At 38.4% G+C, this 17,138-nt stretch overlaps 1 pseudogene; it reads right to left on the reverse strand.

Annotated features, from left to right (window-relative positions):
- Nucleotides 1–10,998: 10,998 nt before the first annotated feature.
- On the reverse strand, nucleotides 10,999–12,315 carry LOC114628491 (annotated as a pseudogene).
- Between the last annotated feature and the right edge of the window lie 4,823 nt (nucleotides 12,316–17,138).

Below are 17,138 nucleotides of genomic sequence, written 5' to 3' on the forward strand. Positions count from 1 at the left end.
TTTTTCCACAGAGGGTGAATGCTATGCAAACAACAAAATAACACTGGCTGCTCTTCCAGAGGTCCTGAGTTCAATTCCTAGAAACTACATGGTGGCTTATGACCATCTGTAATGGGATCCGGAATGCTCTTCTGGTGTGTCTGTAGACAGCGACAGTGTACTCACCTACATAAAAATCAATAAATCTTTTTTAAAAAAAGAATTTGAGTTAAACTATTTCACTTTTGGGTAGAAAACTCAAAGCAAAACTATTTTGTCATTTTATATTTGTACTCCTTCTAATAATTTGGAGAAATGAGATTTTATCTAGTAGTCATGTTCATGTTTAGATCTCAGTTTTACTCTTTCCTCTCAACAATTCATTTTCTTCTAATAACAATTTCCTTTTGTTTCTGTGGTTCTGGGGATCAGAGTTGGGTGAATACTGGACACTCTATCACCAAGTGATATTCTTGGCCTTCATTTATTTTTGGTCCATTTTTCATGTTCTGTTTCATTGCATTGAGTTATCTGCTACTGGTAGATGAGGACCTGTTTTTAACAATGACGATATTTGTCTGTGTGTTCATTGTCCTGCCTCCCTCTCTCTTCTCTCATCTGATCTTACCTGATCATCTTGTCATTACTGATGTCCAGCCTTATCAAGTAAATATACTCCTCAGATCTTTAACTCAAATTTCCAGATCCAAGTAGAACACTTTGACCTCTGGGTGTGAAAAAAAAGACATGATCTCCTGTCTTCTTTATGTCTCAAATCTTGATATTTATATTTATTTCTCTATTTCTTGGATGTATGTTTAGCATGTGCATTTCCCTACATTAATCATCACACCTGTAGTCATCATAATCACAGATATTTCAGTGCTTGCTACTGGTCTTTTCATTGTAGATTTTCTGGTGGGCTAATAATCTGAATTGAAGTGTATTATATACAATTTTTGTCTTTTGTTTGGACAACTGATTAGCTGCAGATAAAACTATGGTGCTGTATTCCATCCTAGAGTACATAATAGATGTTCCTCCACAGACCTCTGCAATAGGTATCATTTTGGTAATGTGTATGCCTGGGCTGATTCTGTGGGCAGATGTTTGTTTGTTTATTTGTGTTGTGTTGGTTTCACTATGTAGTTCAGACTGGTGTTGAACTTGTGTTCTTCCTTCCCACTGTGTGGCTGAAATCAGTCAATTCTGTCATCATGTTTCCCTGGAACAAGAAAATGAGACACCTTTATGAGCTAGCACAGGCTGGTGCACAGATTCCACAGAGGGACAGAGAAGGAAAAATATTCAACTTGCAATAAAGGCTGGTTGCAAGATAAGGAAGTTGTGGAAGAATTGGAAAAACACTTGCCAAGTATCATGCCATTAAAAGGTTTGTGTAAAGGAGCAGGTTTTCAACCCGGTGAAACAGGCTTGTATTATAAGGACATCAGCAAAGGAATAAACCTACATGGTGCGAACACTTTTCAGGTGATGAAATGTTCTGAGCAGGGATCTGTAGGAACCTAATCATACATTTCCTGTAGGGGAAGCTGAGTGGTATTTATTAACTTGCTGCTCTATAAAAGATAGCTGCCATGGATAATGGGTTTTACCAGTGCTTTATGGCTCCTTTCAACTATTTTTGAAGCTGATGGCATTTTTGTAAATAACTCCGATGGATTCATAAGACACAAGAGCCCAATTTGTAGCACTTTTCCTTATAAACCAATGTTTTATGTGCATCTAAGCTGTACTCATTCAAAGACACCAGAAGAAGGTATCTGTGGGGGTTGCTTTTAAAGTAGAAATGATCTTCTGGCCTTTCTCCACAAAGACTCTCTTTGGACAGGTATGACTTGTCTTTGTGGTCCATATTCCATCCATCTTTCCACTTCACAGATTCAAGTGAAGTCCATGGGTGATCTTGCTCCATGTTAGCTTCAGCTTGGTGCTTGGAGAGATGGAACCAAAACAGAGCACAGTAATCTATGTGCTTAGGAAATAAGTTTCAGACTCTTAGAATGCTAAGCTGGCTGATATTAGCAGGACCAGAAAAAGAAATGCCACAGAGAGACAATAAGGAGAGCTCCCAAGAACCACAAATTTCTTTAACTAGTAGCCAAGAACTGATCAACATGTCTCTAAGAAACCTCATAGGGCTGCAGGAAAGGAACAGGGAGAGAGGTTCCTTTATGCAATACCAGGAATAGCTCTTGTTCCCACCAGCCAGAGTAAAATGCTTTTAAATGTATGCACCACTGAGCAGAATCTTAAAGAAATGGGAATGAAAGAAAGAATCAATAATTGGAATCAATAATGGGAAGAAAAGTCCCTGCATCACAGGCTATTCTGTCCATAGCGAAGATTGCTAGCTGACTACATAACAGATTATCACAACATGTTTAACCACTTTCCAAGTAATATTCAAAAGTATTGTGTAGAGAATTTAAGAAACCAAGGCCACAGCAGTATAAAATTTTACCTTTAATGCAAGCATTTTCTTTTTAACTGGTTATTTTATTTGTTTGCTTTTCAAGTGTCCCCCTTCCTGGTTTCCCCTCTGTAAGACCCCATCCCACCCCCTTCCCCTGCCTTTATGAGAGTGCTCCCCACACCCACCCTCTCACTCCCACCTCACCACCCTAGAACGCCCCTATACTGGGGCATCTAGCCTCCACAGGACCAAGGGCCTCCCCTCCCATTGATGCCAGATAGGCAATCCTCTGCTACATCTGCAGCTGGAACCGTGGGTCCCTCCCTCCATATGTTTTCTTTGGTTGGTTTTCTGTGGTTTATTCCCTGGGAGCTCTGGGTCGTCTAGTTAGTTAATATTGCTGTTCTTCCTATGGGGTTGGCATCCCCTTCAGTTCCTTCAGTCCTTCCCTAACTCTTTCCTTGGGGTCCCCATGCTCAGTCTGATGGTTGGCTGCAAACATCCACATCTGTATTGGTCAGGCTCTGGCAGAAGTATTTTCATATATGCACAAATTCAGGAAAATGTGATCTGGATTTCTATTTAACTGGATGCAGAATGCATCAAAAATGGCTTTAGATGACAAGGATGATGAGGCAAGTGTCACAAATTTATACAATGTGTTCAGGAAGGCAGAAGAAGAGTTGGGGAAGTGTTCAGTGGGTAAGAGTGTTTTCTATGCAAGCAGGATATGAGTTCAAATCCCCAGCACTCATACAAAAGAGCTGAGTGTGGCTACATATGCTTGTAACCCCAGTATTGGAAGGTGCAGACAAGTGGATCCAGCAAGTTCCTGGGCCAGCCAGTCCAGCTGCAACAGTGAGACTCAGGTTCAGTTAAGAGACCCTGTCCTGAGGAGATAGAATGCAGGATGACAACAGAAGATCTGTAAGGCCCTCCTCTGGCCCTGAGCACACATCCATGGGTATGTCCAGCTGCACACAGACACACACAAAGAAAAATGGCAGAAAAAGCATAAACACCGTCAGGAGACCATGAAAACGAAATAAACACAGTTCACACTTCTAGACTACAAATGACATTGACGCTTCACCCCATAGACCCTCTACTCGCACGTTAATGGACCTGATCCTAGAAAACAAGGTTGCTTTAACCTGAAAATACAATTATTACCAACCAGAAAGCAAAAAGTATCTGACCATCCTGATAGATTAGACAAATGTTCTTTCATTTCACCTGCGATAAAATGTCTCACAAAAATAGGTAGATGTAAAGGGGAACATCTTCAAATGTCCAAAGCATCAACAACTCCCCAATTAAAACAGGAGGAAGACAAAATGTCAACTCTGTCACTTATCCTGAATGTACAGAAGACACAATCATGGCGCCTGGAGGGACAGACAACGTTCTTTTTCATTTCCAACCTTAATACCTTCTGTTTCTTTTTGTGTTCTATTGTACTTCCTGTACCATCATTACCATACTGAATTTGGATAGTGAGGACATGTTCAAATTCTTCCTGTTTTTATGGGGAAAGTATTTATTACGTTACCATCTGACACAGTTCCTATCTTTGATGAAACTGAGCAGACTTCTAGTCACAGTGAATTAAGTCATTTTTTTCTAACTTTTTATTACTCAAGAATTTTGTGAAGATTTATAAATAAACATTCATATCTCATTCTCCTGTATTTGCTACTCTCTAATATTAACACGGTGACATAATTTCTATTTATCATTTATTTATGTTCTTTCTCATGATGGTGAAGCTCTCGTCCCATGAGTATCAATCCATCCCAACACATCAGGTCACAGTAAACGCCATAGTCATGAATGAGACTTAGAAAAATATAATTTAGACATTGTAAAACCCAATAAAATATGTGTAATTCAGTCATCTTTTCATCTCTGAATAATATAACTGGTATTTCCCAAAGACAGCTATTAGGCATGATAAACAAATATAAACCACATGCATGAAATTAAATATTGATGAAGCAATATCATGTGAAAATGACTGTGAATAGTTTTCAACTCAGCACCTCGTCAGGATTGTTCTCTGCAGTCAGGTTTGCATTTGTGTAGTCTCATTTCCTCTTGAAGTTTCCTCACATCCCTTGTCTGATATGTCCTTGACATTCTTTGAAGAACCCAGACTGTTTGTTACGTACAATGTCCCAGTGTTCGAATACCTCCTATTTTAGATTTAAGAGATGGTTTGGTTTTGGTGGGGGAGAACTCTACACAGGCCATGCTATATGTTCCTCCTCAGTGCACCAGCAGGGATATGATGTCAGTGTCCCATGACTGATAACATAAATGTTAGTGTTTGGGTTTGTGACTTCCATCAGATTTTTCCATTGGAAAGGATAATCTCCATGCCTTAGTAATTCAGAGTATCTAAGGTAGAGAAAGCTCCATGCCTTCAGAACTAAATGCTTCTCCGCATGGCACCAAGAGTCTACAAGACCTTCAAGTTATGAGGGTCCTGTCACCTAGTATCATTGCTTACTTGAATCTGTCATGAAGGAAGCTGGTAATTATAGTAATTATGGTAATTATGATTGTCCACTTCTGTTTTTTACTTTTATGTTTATGAGGTTGTGTTCTTTTCTGCATTCCCCCTGCCCCGTCCTCCCTCTTCATTTTGAAAGTAAAGCATAAGAGCAAATGAGAGATTGTGCTGCCCTATGGCTTCCAGCCTTCTCCATTTTCCTTCATGAAACCCCTCTTGTCCATAAGATCTATCATGCTTCCCAGAGGACCTACACACACTCTGTGACATATTAACCCAAACGTGTCCCATACCTTCAGCTGTGGTGAAAGCTCACAGGGGGACCTGGATAAATACATACCAGTTCAGTACCTGCTTGTTCATATAGATTCTACTTTATTAGCGCATCATCAAAAGTGCCTAAGTGGGACATATGTCAAGGGAAGTATAGAGTCGGACTTGTGGTTAGTAGCAGCTGGGGTAGATGTATGTTAGGAACACGAGATGTTAAATGTAACTAACTTAAGTAAATTCTAGTTTAATATCTTTTATATATATTTTGTTCACATCAAAAGAGCATGGAATACTGAGTATCAAATCCTCCCTATTCACAAAGGAAAAAAACAAGTAGAGGCAAGTTTCATAGGTCTAGCATTCACAATTGATCCCAAGGCATCTTTATTTTTCTGCTGGAAGCCCAGCTTGAAGGCAGGCATGCTCTTCCCACCTACACATAGGCCCTTCCATACCAGTTTGGACAAGGTAAGAAAGCATATAAAGATTTTAGTACAGGGTTTAAAGTATGCAGAGATGTACTTGATTTATTATTTAGATAAATGTATGTGAATGAGAAGAGCTTCATTCATTAATAGGAAGTTGGGATCACTAGTCTCCCAGGGAGGCCAATCGCTTACTGTAGTGCCCTGTGACTGAGTAACCCAGACTTCCCCTAAGGCTAAGGCCCCTGGTCCCCTGAGAATATGCCTGGGGAGTGCTGCTTTTTTGTAATTAACAGTGGCAAAGTTTTAATGAACCCCGCAAGGAGATATTTTTCCTGACACTTACTTTTAAAATCTTGCTATGGTTTCTATTCCTTGGAGATCAATTAAAAAGTTTTTTTTTCTTTTCATCTTTGCCAAGATGCCAGAGGCAACTTTCCAGCTGTGTGTCTTTAATGAGTTCTCTAAAGGACTCCTGAGCCAGGAGGGAACAGGAAATTCAGAAGAGGCAAGGTTTGGAAACTTCTGAGAACCCCAAAGTCAGTTATACTGGGCAGCCTCAGAGGCACATGTGCCTTTCAACTGGAACCCCATGGATCCAGTCACAGCCTCAGAAGGGGTCAAGAGGCAGGCAAGGAACCCCAGGCTTTAATGGGTCTTTTACAGGAAAGGCTATCCCAATTAGTTTTTTGATTAGGGTGCAGACTCTGGGCCACTCAGCTGTGTCCTGTGAGCATCAGGAGGTGCTGCCTTCTGGCCCAGGTCTTCAATCTGCCTCATATGTTCTATCTTGTGGTTCCTGTGCCCAGACTCAGGCTACCTATGGCTTCACTTAACTCAATGGATGTGCTGCTTAACCCTTAATCCCTAGAATAACAGGACTCAAAGAACGTATACAAACCTCTCCCTGCCAAAAATAAACAGCTAGGAATTTGATTGAATTGATCAATTATATTATGATGAAAACACATTTAATTCAAGCTGCTTTGAAGAATAAAGTTTTCATATCATATAGATAGATAGATAGAGCATTCAGAAGATAACTTTCTGAAGTTGATTCTTAATTTATGCTCTAGAAATAACTCCTTATAAAAGCAGCCCTAAGTAAACACTATAGATCAAGGGGGTACAGGAAGCACATGAAAGTAAGAGAGAAATATTTGTAAAGAAAGAGAGTCATGGGAGTTGGGAGGGGTTCAGAGAAGGTAGCGAGTGCAGAATATGACCCCAGTTCATTGTATATTATTAAATTGTCAAATAATGACATTAAATTCAACCAAATGCCCTCTCAGTAGCAACATGGCTCAATACTATAATGAAAGTTTTTTTGATATTTTTAAGAACAGCTATGAACATGTCAGAGCACGTCTTTGTGTAGATATAAGCTTTCAATCTCCGATAAATGTTTGGAAGTGTTACTTGCTATTCCACCTAGAAGGGAGGTTTCTGGGTCACAAGTAAATATATATTTTCAATGAGATTGAATATTGTTATCCCACTTTATACTGTCTTAGTCAGCTTTCGGTCACCAGGACAAATAACCAAGATATCAACTTACAAAGATTAGAAGTTAAGGTTTGGAGAATTGAAAGCAGTTTCATGGTTAAGACTGTTCAGTGCTTTTACAGAAGACCTAGGTTCAGTTCCCAGCACCCACATCAGATAGCTCACAACCACCAGTAACTCCAGCTCCAGTGGCTCAAATATACTCTTCTAGCTTTTAGGGCAACCACATACATGTGATGTACATGAATGCACACAGATGCACATACACATACAATTTTTAAATATTTTTTAAAGATTAAGGTTTATTTTAAATCATAGATGCAGACATTTTAGTCAGTGACTGGTATTCCTTGCTTCTTTTGGGCCTGTGGCAGCATAGCACATCATGGTGAGATTACATGGTAGAGCAAAGCTATCTACTTCATAGCCAGGAAGCAAGAGAAGATGAGTGAGGAGGAGTCTGTGGTCCATGTCATTCTAGGACATGTCTCCAGTAACCTATAGACTTCTCCTATGCGCCACCTCACAAAGGTTCCAATACCTTCAATATGACCACACTGAGATCCGAACCTTTAAGGTTAGGGCCTTTGGGACATGCTTATACACCCACAGCTCATGTCTGCTAACACACAGAGTTTCACTTTGCCTTCCTTCCCACAGTTGGGCTTATTATTTTGAACATCATAGCAAACTGGTATAGCACCTTCATGCTTTAATTTGCAAGTCCCTGATACCCAATGCTGTTGAGTGTCCTTTGATGTATTTCTTAACTGGTTCATGTTTTCTTCTGCCAGATTTCAGTTTAGGACACTTGCTCACTCTAAATTGGACCATTTATATTCTTTTTTTAAAAAATTTATTATATGTAAGTACACTGTAGCTGTCTTCAGACACCCATATGAGGGCATGAGATCTCATTGCAGATGGTTGTGAGCCACCATGTGGTTGCTGGGATTTGAACTCATGACCTCTAGGAGAACAGTCAGTGCTCTTAACCACTGAGCCATCTCACCAGCTCCCATTTATATTCTTATTAAAGTATACAATTCTATTAGATAGTCTGAGTAGAAGTACTTTGTCAGAATAAAATATATAATGAGACTGCCCCAATGGTATCATCAGTTAGCAAGTAGTATTTACACAGTATATTAGACTTATTCATGTACAATGAATATTTTATTGAATATGGTAGTTTATTTTTTATGTTTAAAAAGGACAATCAATATTCTCTGCTTTGGGAAAAACATGAACTTTTCTTTCAACAAAATGTATACATTTATTTACTATTTATTTATTTATTTATTTATTTATTTATTTATTTATTTGGCTGGAAAGGGAAGCATTACCACAGCGCATATGTGGAAGTGAGAGGACAACTTACATGAAGTCAGATCTCTCCTTCCACCATACAGGGTCCAGTGACCAACCTCAGGTCACCAAGCTTGGCATCGGCTCCTGCATCCACTGAGCAATTCTGCCAACCCCCTTTCTCTTTCTTAATGGTATTTTTCAAAGAATGATATGTTTTTATTCTAAGAACAATTTATTATTTGGAAAATCTATGTTTTTTAAAAAATGAATACACATGAAAATACTTGTAGATATGTGTATGAGTATGTAACTTCATTACTCTAGAAGCACTGGTTCCCTGTTTTCTGTAAACATACGGAGCTCCAGATCATGATTTGTAATCAATTCTTACACATAGAAAGAAGAATCTTTGAATAAATGATTCATTCCAGAACAAAAATGAACATAATGCTATTTATACCAGAAAATAGGAAATTTCTCCAAGAATCGTGGAGTGTGTTGGAGGGAGCAGATGCTGCCTAGAAGGATCTCTCATTCTCCCTGGATCACAGTACTTGAGAGATGGAGAGAGGCAGACCAGTCATTCAAGGCTAGTCTCGAGTATTACACAAGTTTGACACCAGCCTGGCCTACATGGGACCCTGTCAAGAAACAGAGAGTTGATACAACAGGGAGGAAGGGGAAGAAAAATAGGGAGGGGAGAGGGTGAGAAAGAAGAAAGATAAAGAAAAAGACAGCATCCCACATACATTCATGAGTCCATGCTGATATACATGAATATAAAACAGTTGATATGTAAAAGCTCCTTCTAACACATATGAAAACCATAAATGCAGAAGCAACTGTGGAAATGAAACTTTGTCATTTGGCAACTTGACAATGATGATGTTGGCGAAGGATCTACCAGTAAAGTTAAACCTTGTGGTAGGAAGAAAGATGTCAGCAAAGTGTGAACATACCTATAACAAACCCTAATGAATTACACAAAGAACATGATGCTTTACAGTAAATTAACCTGATATTATCATATATCAAAGTTAAAATGTTGCTTGAGGTAGCTGGTTCAATACCACCTGGCCCCTAATATGCAGATGTTAGCCCAGAGTTGTCTCATAGATGCTCTTGCCAAGCAACTTTAACTTATGTCTGTTAGTAAATGTTGAATCAGATAAAGGCACACATTACAGAACACAAGAACCATAGTCTTTAAAATTATTGACAACATGAAAGTCAGGGAAAGAGATTGACCAGAAGAGAATGAAAATTGATAAGTAGGTCAAGATCCTGTGTAACGTCCTGGAGCAGAAAGTAAAAGAAACCCCACTGGAAGCTAAAGATTTTCCCCCAGTTTCTGGTTTCAGAAATGTTTCTCCATGTCTGAGTGTGTATGTGGCAGCTATATGAGACTGTGCCTTCAATACTGTGAAATTTGTATTGGAGCACTGAGTAGAGACTTGCCTGCTGTTTGCTTTTAAACAGTTCAGAAAAGGAACATGAGTGTTGAACGAGGAAGAGGAGGACAGCAGAAGAGAATCCACATGTTTGCAGGGGCTTGAAAAAGATCTGGCAAATGTGGGTAGTGTCTTTACTAACTTTTCTGTAAAGTCCATCACAATGGCTGATGTTTTAAAGAATTATAAAGAAAAGAAATCCATCTTTAAAGCAAAATCATTCTTTAGAATTTACATTAAAATTTTGAATCTCACCTTAAAATTATGCGCTGGCTGTTTAAGCTTTTTGAAACTGTTTTTGGCTATAAGCAAATGCTTGGATGCCATTGGCTTAGTAATGCTGGAATTCTCATGATGAACTAAGTTTTTAATTCTAATATTAATTAGGTTGGATTAATTTATTTTCAATTGAAAACAAAAGAAATATTGAACATGTACTATGGCTGGATGAGTTCATAAAATGTAAAAGTATTGAAAAGGCTAAGTTACAAAGCTTCTGACAGAAAACATCAAATATTGTTTTTAAAGAAAAATTCAGCTTTATTCAAAGAAATCCTGAAAATAAATGTTTTACAAATTGCAATCAGGCAACTTAAAGTATAATTTAGTAATGGATTCTCAGAATTTATATAATACATTCTGGTGTTGGTCAATGCAAAGTTTACTTTAAACTAGTATTTTACATATGCTTAACCTTCAATCACCTTAACATTCATTGATTACAAAGATTCAAAGGCACGAGGTTAAGCTAGTTTCTTATATAGTATCGCAGAAATAACTTCCAAATACAAAACATTCACACCAGCAAGGAAATTGTAAAAACATACGTAAATTACTGCAGGACTCGATTTGCAGCCTGTATACAGATAGATCTGTTTCTCCTTAGAAAGTTCCCCCACAGGCAAACCTCAACAAAGAGATGCCTTTCGCTCTCACTCTTCTGTCACACCTGCAGGTTCCTAGGTGTCACTCTACTATGCATCGACTGAAATATATAATATATATTTCAGTCTTTTAGGGGACTGACACTCCGAATCTGCCCATGGGAAGCAGAGTTTCACAAGAGTCCTGTCTGAAGATGGCTCCCCGGAGTTCCTATTCTCAGTAGGACAAGATGGTCTTATTGATGATCTCCACTGACTCCCGGATCGCATCCTCCTTGATCACAAGTGGAGGGCCAAGCCTGATGATATCGTCGTAGGTTGGCTTGGCCAGAAGCCTGTTATCTCGAAGTCACAGGCACACCTTTCAAGCATCACAATCTTTGGTTTCTCTGATAATGATGGCTTTTAGCAGCCCTTTCCCTCTCAGTGTGGTCACAATGTCAGAGGGCAGCTTCATGAGCTCCTTTCTCAAGATAGCAACCATCTTGCCTGCATTTTCCACAAGATCCTCTTCTTCTAAAACCTCAGGAACCACAACGGCACTTTGACCGACTAGAGGGTTGCTGACATAAGTGGAGCCATTCTTGCCTGGTTTAATGGTCAGCATTATCTCATTATCATACAGCACCGCAAACTCCGGATATAAGCCGCCAGAAAGGGCCTTCCCAAGAAGAACTATGTCAGGTCTGACATTCTCATGATCCACAGCTAGTCATCTACCAGTTTTAGCCAATTCTGTCTGTATTTCATCAGCAATAAACAGGACCTGGTGCTTGGTACAGAGTTCCCGAACTTCCATCAGGTATCCTGGATCCAGAACAATAACACCGGCTTCACCCTAGATGGACTCCACCATGAAAGCAGCAACATCTGGATCCTGAAGAGCACGCTCCAGTGCAGGCAGATCATTATATGGGATGGTTTCAAAGCCTGGCATGAAGGTTCCAAAGCCATCATAACTGGTCAGATCTGTGGAACTGGAGATTGCAGACAATGTTCGACCCCGAAGGTTTCCAATAGCAAAAACAATCTTTGCTTTGTATTTCTGGATGCTTTTCACAGCGTAGCCCCAACCACGAGCAAGCTTACCTGCAGTCTCTCCAGCCTCCACTCCTGTATTCATAGACGGAACTTTGTTGTAGTTGAAAAGCTTGGTTATGTACTCATCATATTCACAAAGGTCATTGTTATAGAAAGCCCGAAATGTTAATGCCAGCTTGTCCACCCGACTCTTCATGGCATCTATGTTCTTTAGGGGACAGTGTCCTTGGCTGACAGCACCATAAGAACTCAGGAAGTCTAAGTACTGCCTGCCTTCCACATCCCACATATAAATGTCTTTTCTTCTCTCCAGGGCTACAGGTAAAGGATAATTGTGTGCACCATATTTAAATTCCCGTTCAAAAATGTGCTCATTGAATAGTGAGCCTTGCAGTGTCTTCTTAGTTGCAACAGACAAGGCAGAGGCAACTGAGGTGTGGACTCCTCCATGCAGAGCAACAACAATCTGGATACTTGCTAATTTAGAAAGCATTGTGTGGGTCCTTCAGGAGTAGGGAGACCTGACTGCATCCACTAAGCGACACTGACTGTACTTCAGCCACGAAGCCCAATCGAAAACCTCAAATACTAAATGGAAAATTTCGTTACAGTAAGTGAATGCCTGAAATCTATAACCTTAATAAAAATAACATGAGTGAGACTAGAGAAAGGCGTCAGCTATCAAGAACACATTGTTTCTGCAGAGGACTCAGATCCAGTTCTCAGCATCCACCTGGTAGTTCACACGCATTTGTAACTGCAGTTCATGGGGGTTGGATGCCCTTTTCTGACCTCCACAGACACCCTAGACACTAGGCATCCATGTGGTGCACAGATATACAAGCAGGCAAAACACACACACACACACACTAATAATAATAATTAGTAGGTAAATATTAATTTTTAAAAATAACAATAAAAGTAAATTAGTAATAAATACATAGTTCTTGACCAGCCTTTCTTCTCCCTTTCCTCATTCTCTTGTTCCTTCCTTCCCTAACTTCCTACTCTTAATCCCTTCCATCACTCACTCAGCAAGCACTTCCTATCAGCTATGGCCCAGGATACACATCATAGGCAAACAGATGAGTTAAATGAGGAAGGGATGTAGACAACCAACTCAAGAAAAATAAAACTTCAGTGACCAATAATAACACAAAACTATATTCAGTTTTGCTGGTATTAGATACATACAAATATATTCTAAACTCTAAAATTGCTAGAGAAAATAAAGGAGTTATTTATATACATACAGAACTGTGAAGCAAAGAGATGCTGAGGAAGTCCTTAAGATTAAAAAGGAGAGGTCAGAGCAACACCAGCAGTTGAGCTGCTCTTGCAGATGACCTGGGTTCAGTTCCCAGCATCCTCTTGATGCTTATCACTACCTATGACTCTAGTTGCAAGAGATCTGATGCCTTCTTCTGACCTCCACAAACACCAAGTGGTGTACAGGGTACATACATATAATTCAAGTGCATATATATATATATATATATATATATATATATATATATATATATATAACATATATATTCAAATGCATAAAATAAATATAAATAAAAATATTTTAAAAATTGAAAAGCAAACTACATATCTTTTCAAAGTGTAATTTTATAATTTATGGTAGTAATTGTCTATTTATCCTTCCAGATAGCTCCTATTAGGACTCCCAGTATTGGCTGGTAATATACTGAGTATATAGATGAAGAAATAACTCAGACACATTAGACATTTACTCAAACCCATATAAGTAATAAACAGCAGAATAAAACTCATGATCACCTACCCCTACCTATTCAAGTCATGAAAAGAAATATATTATCCACTCAAATCATGAAAAAAATGTGTTTCTTGTTGGTGTAAACTTTCTTCACATTGTGTGAAGCAGTATCTCTGTATCTTCAACTGTTAATTCTCTACAACAGAGATCTGAGTACTAGCAGGATGCTGGTATTGTCATTTCTATGTCCATCACCTGGTTTTCTATTTTGTAAATATTCATCCTTCCTCACCTGCCTAAAGGCAATCTAGAAATGTACCGGAGATTGCCTCTCTACTGACTGGTTATAGTAAAGAGCTGGCGACCAATACCTGTGAACCAAGTGGTGGGTGGAACTTCCCAGCAAAGGAGTGATCAAGGAGAAGAAAGCAGAAGTGGGAGAATCTGAGAGGACACAGAGGAGCAGACATCAACTGCAGTGGTGTAGAAAGGTTTAGAGCTAGTCATGTGACAAGTCATAGCCTAAATAATCTAGTTAAGTTAAATAAACTACTAGGAGACTGCCCATACAAAAGATCTAAGCTTTAAACTATATTGAAAGCCCCATATCTTATTTATTCCACTGTCAGGTCCAAGAAAATCCCACTATAGTTTCTAATTTTACTTACTAAGTACAAATCTGATAATTTAAAAAGCCAAGGTACAAAAAACGTCTTCGTTCACAAAGACACTATTGTTTATTACATGGAAAAATTTTAACTATCTAAGAAATAATTCGATTAATTATGTTTTATTCCCACAGTGGGATATTATGGTATTTATATGCATTGGTAGATTACTTTAGATCATTATGGTAAGTGGTAAATACCACAGCAAACGTTACATATAGTATGAATACTATTATATTAAAATACGTAAAATTAACAAATTTAGCTCTGAGTGATGATTTCCTTTTCTTCTACCATGAGCATGTATGCTGCCGCACTTTGCAAGATGTTCTGTGTAATAAACATAACGGTTATTAAAGCTTAGCAGGCAGCCGAGTGTCTGACCATATGGCTTGTACATTGACACATCTCTAATGCTCTCACGTGCAGCATGTCATACAAAGAAAAAGGCAAGATTTAAAGGTGTGGTATTTATAGTTACTCATACTCAAATTTGAGGTTCAAGATTCCTTTAATCTCTTAGAGTCCTAACTTTCTCGTTCATATTCAATGATTCCATTTGGAGTATATAGTTTACAATTGTTGCACAGAACTTGTGAAATTGTTTCAGCCCAGTTCCTGACAGATTATAGGTACTGAACCTGTTTCTGTTACTATTACTTATTAAGCTCTTACAGTATGGATTTTCTTTCCAGAACTAACATGAACTCAGGTCTAGGTTTTAATATAGAGAAAGGAGCCAAGCATACATCCACACAGAGAATATACTGAGGAAAATATGCAAGTTTAAATCAGAACTTCCTACTGTGTTCCAAAAGAATGTATTCATCATTGACATTTCAGTATTGTACCATATTGAATAATGTGTCTTATCTGCATTAGTTCGATTGGTGAGCAGTCAAGCACTTCTGGAATATTTGACTTTCCCTACACAACCAAGGTGTATCATAGTATCTTGAGCTTTGGAGATATTTCAGATTCCATGAGAGGATATTTCCATACCAGACATCATTAAATAATGTGGATCTCTCCTAGACCTCAATATGGGCAGCTGAAGAAAATAATTCACCCTCGACATTAGCTTCCCATCCTCCTGGATTTTGTTTTCAGTTATTCTTATTCTAGTTATCAAAAGATGAAACCTTTTTTACTTGTTTAATGAATAATAAAGCAACACTGATGAATGTGCAGATATCTCAAGTGTTTCACAGAAAAATGCAAGTTGTTACTGAGAAGAAAAAAGAAAAGGAACAGAGAGGAGAGGAGAGGAGAGGAGAGGAGAGGAGAGGAGAGGAGAGGAGAGGAAAAGTATCCTGGCCTCCTTGAGACTAATAGCCATAATGTTAGATTGTGCCCACGATACAGTGACAACTGTTGACCACTTGCAAGGAATTAACTGTTAGACTTTTATAACAAAGCAACTCTTTAATTACTAAAGATCAACGTAATAGCTATTTGTCAAGAAGGGGGAAAGAATTTAATTAACTATGTTTTCTTGAAATGAAGCTTTTTGAATGAAGATGAAAAGTTATATCACTAGACTCTGATTTAGCCACTGAATGCTTTTCACTTCTCCAGGATGAGGAAGGGAGGGAATCCAGAGAGCACTATGAATAGACTAACACTGACTGCAGATTCAAAATGGTAGGTTTTTGAAATTTTCTAGTTCAGTTTTATTCATTTATTTTGTTTTTGTTTCATCTGTCTTTTCAATCTTTAACCTTCTTATCAAAATTTTTTTTGTTAGACATTCTTCATTAATTTATGATCAAGCAATGCCTGGACATAATTTATAGTTTTAAGAGAGAAAAATCCCCTGTAAAGGGAAAAGGGAAAAGGGAAGAGAGAGCATAGAAGCAAAGAGACAGTGAAAGGAAGATTAGAAGGGAAGAGAGAGATAAGATAAAAGACAAAGGAGAGGGGAAACAGAGAAATGGCGAATTGAGAGACATTGAGGACACAGCTTGTAACCGGCATGCTGTACCAGCAAGCAAGAGGCCCCAGACTGAACCTGCAGTTCTCAAACATGGCAGACACAGGAGAGCGTAAGAACGTTAGGAGTTAAAAAGGAAGAAAGATGGGACTTAAGCCAAGGAATCTCAATATTTGAGAGCCTCACAAGTCTGATGTTTGAGGACATCAGCTACCAGAGCAAAGATAAAATGTCTGCTATACAGGCAAATACTTTTTTAAAAAGTTTTTTTTGAGATTATAATTACATCATTTACCTCATCCTTTTACTACTCAAAACTCTTCCATGTACACAAACCCCTTACTTACTTTTAAATTCATCACCTCATTTTCTTTGTTACATATGTGTATGTATATTACTATTATTTTATGTTTCTATATTATGTATAGGAATATATTCCTATTTAGACACTTCTATATTGTTATACACACATCTTTACATATACTTAAATTGATATATAAAACCTGCTCAGTCTGTATAAGTGTCACTTACATAACTATGGTTTTAGAGGTGACCATCTGGTATTGGATAACCAATTGATGTTTTCTTCTTTGGATACAACAATTTCTCCTTCTCTCAGTATTCCTTAGTTGCCTGTAGTTCTTTTTCTTAGGATGGGGTTTTCTGAGCTTCCACCCCTTTCACTTTAGAGTATCTATTGATGTCTTCCTCGTTCATATCCTATTTAGGCAGCCATGTTTGTAAGATTTAATGTTGTAGTTTCTGACATTTCTGGGAGACATAATCTCACAATGACCACCCTCATATCTGGATCTTACATTCTTTCTGTTCCCTCTTCTTCAATGATCCCTCAGCCTTAGGTGTGGGAGTTGTGCTGTAGATGTATCGGTTGGTACTGAGCTCCAAAACTCATTTTGATTGGTTATGGTTTTCTGTAATGGTTTCTATCTGTTAAAAAAAAAAAAGTTTCCTTGATTAGGGCTTTGAATTAT

This window comes from Grammomys surdaster, unplaced genomic scaffold (assembly GCF_004785775.1).
Source record: "Grammomys surdaster isolate TR1022 unplaced genomic scaffold, NIH_TR_1.0 269, whole genome shotgun sequence".
In the NCBI taxonomy this organism is placed as follows: Eukaryota; Metazoa; Chordata; class Mammalia; order Rodentia; family Muridae; genus Grammomys; species Grammomys surdaster.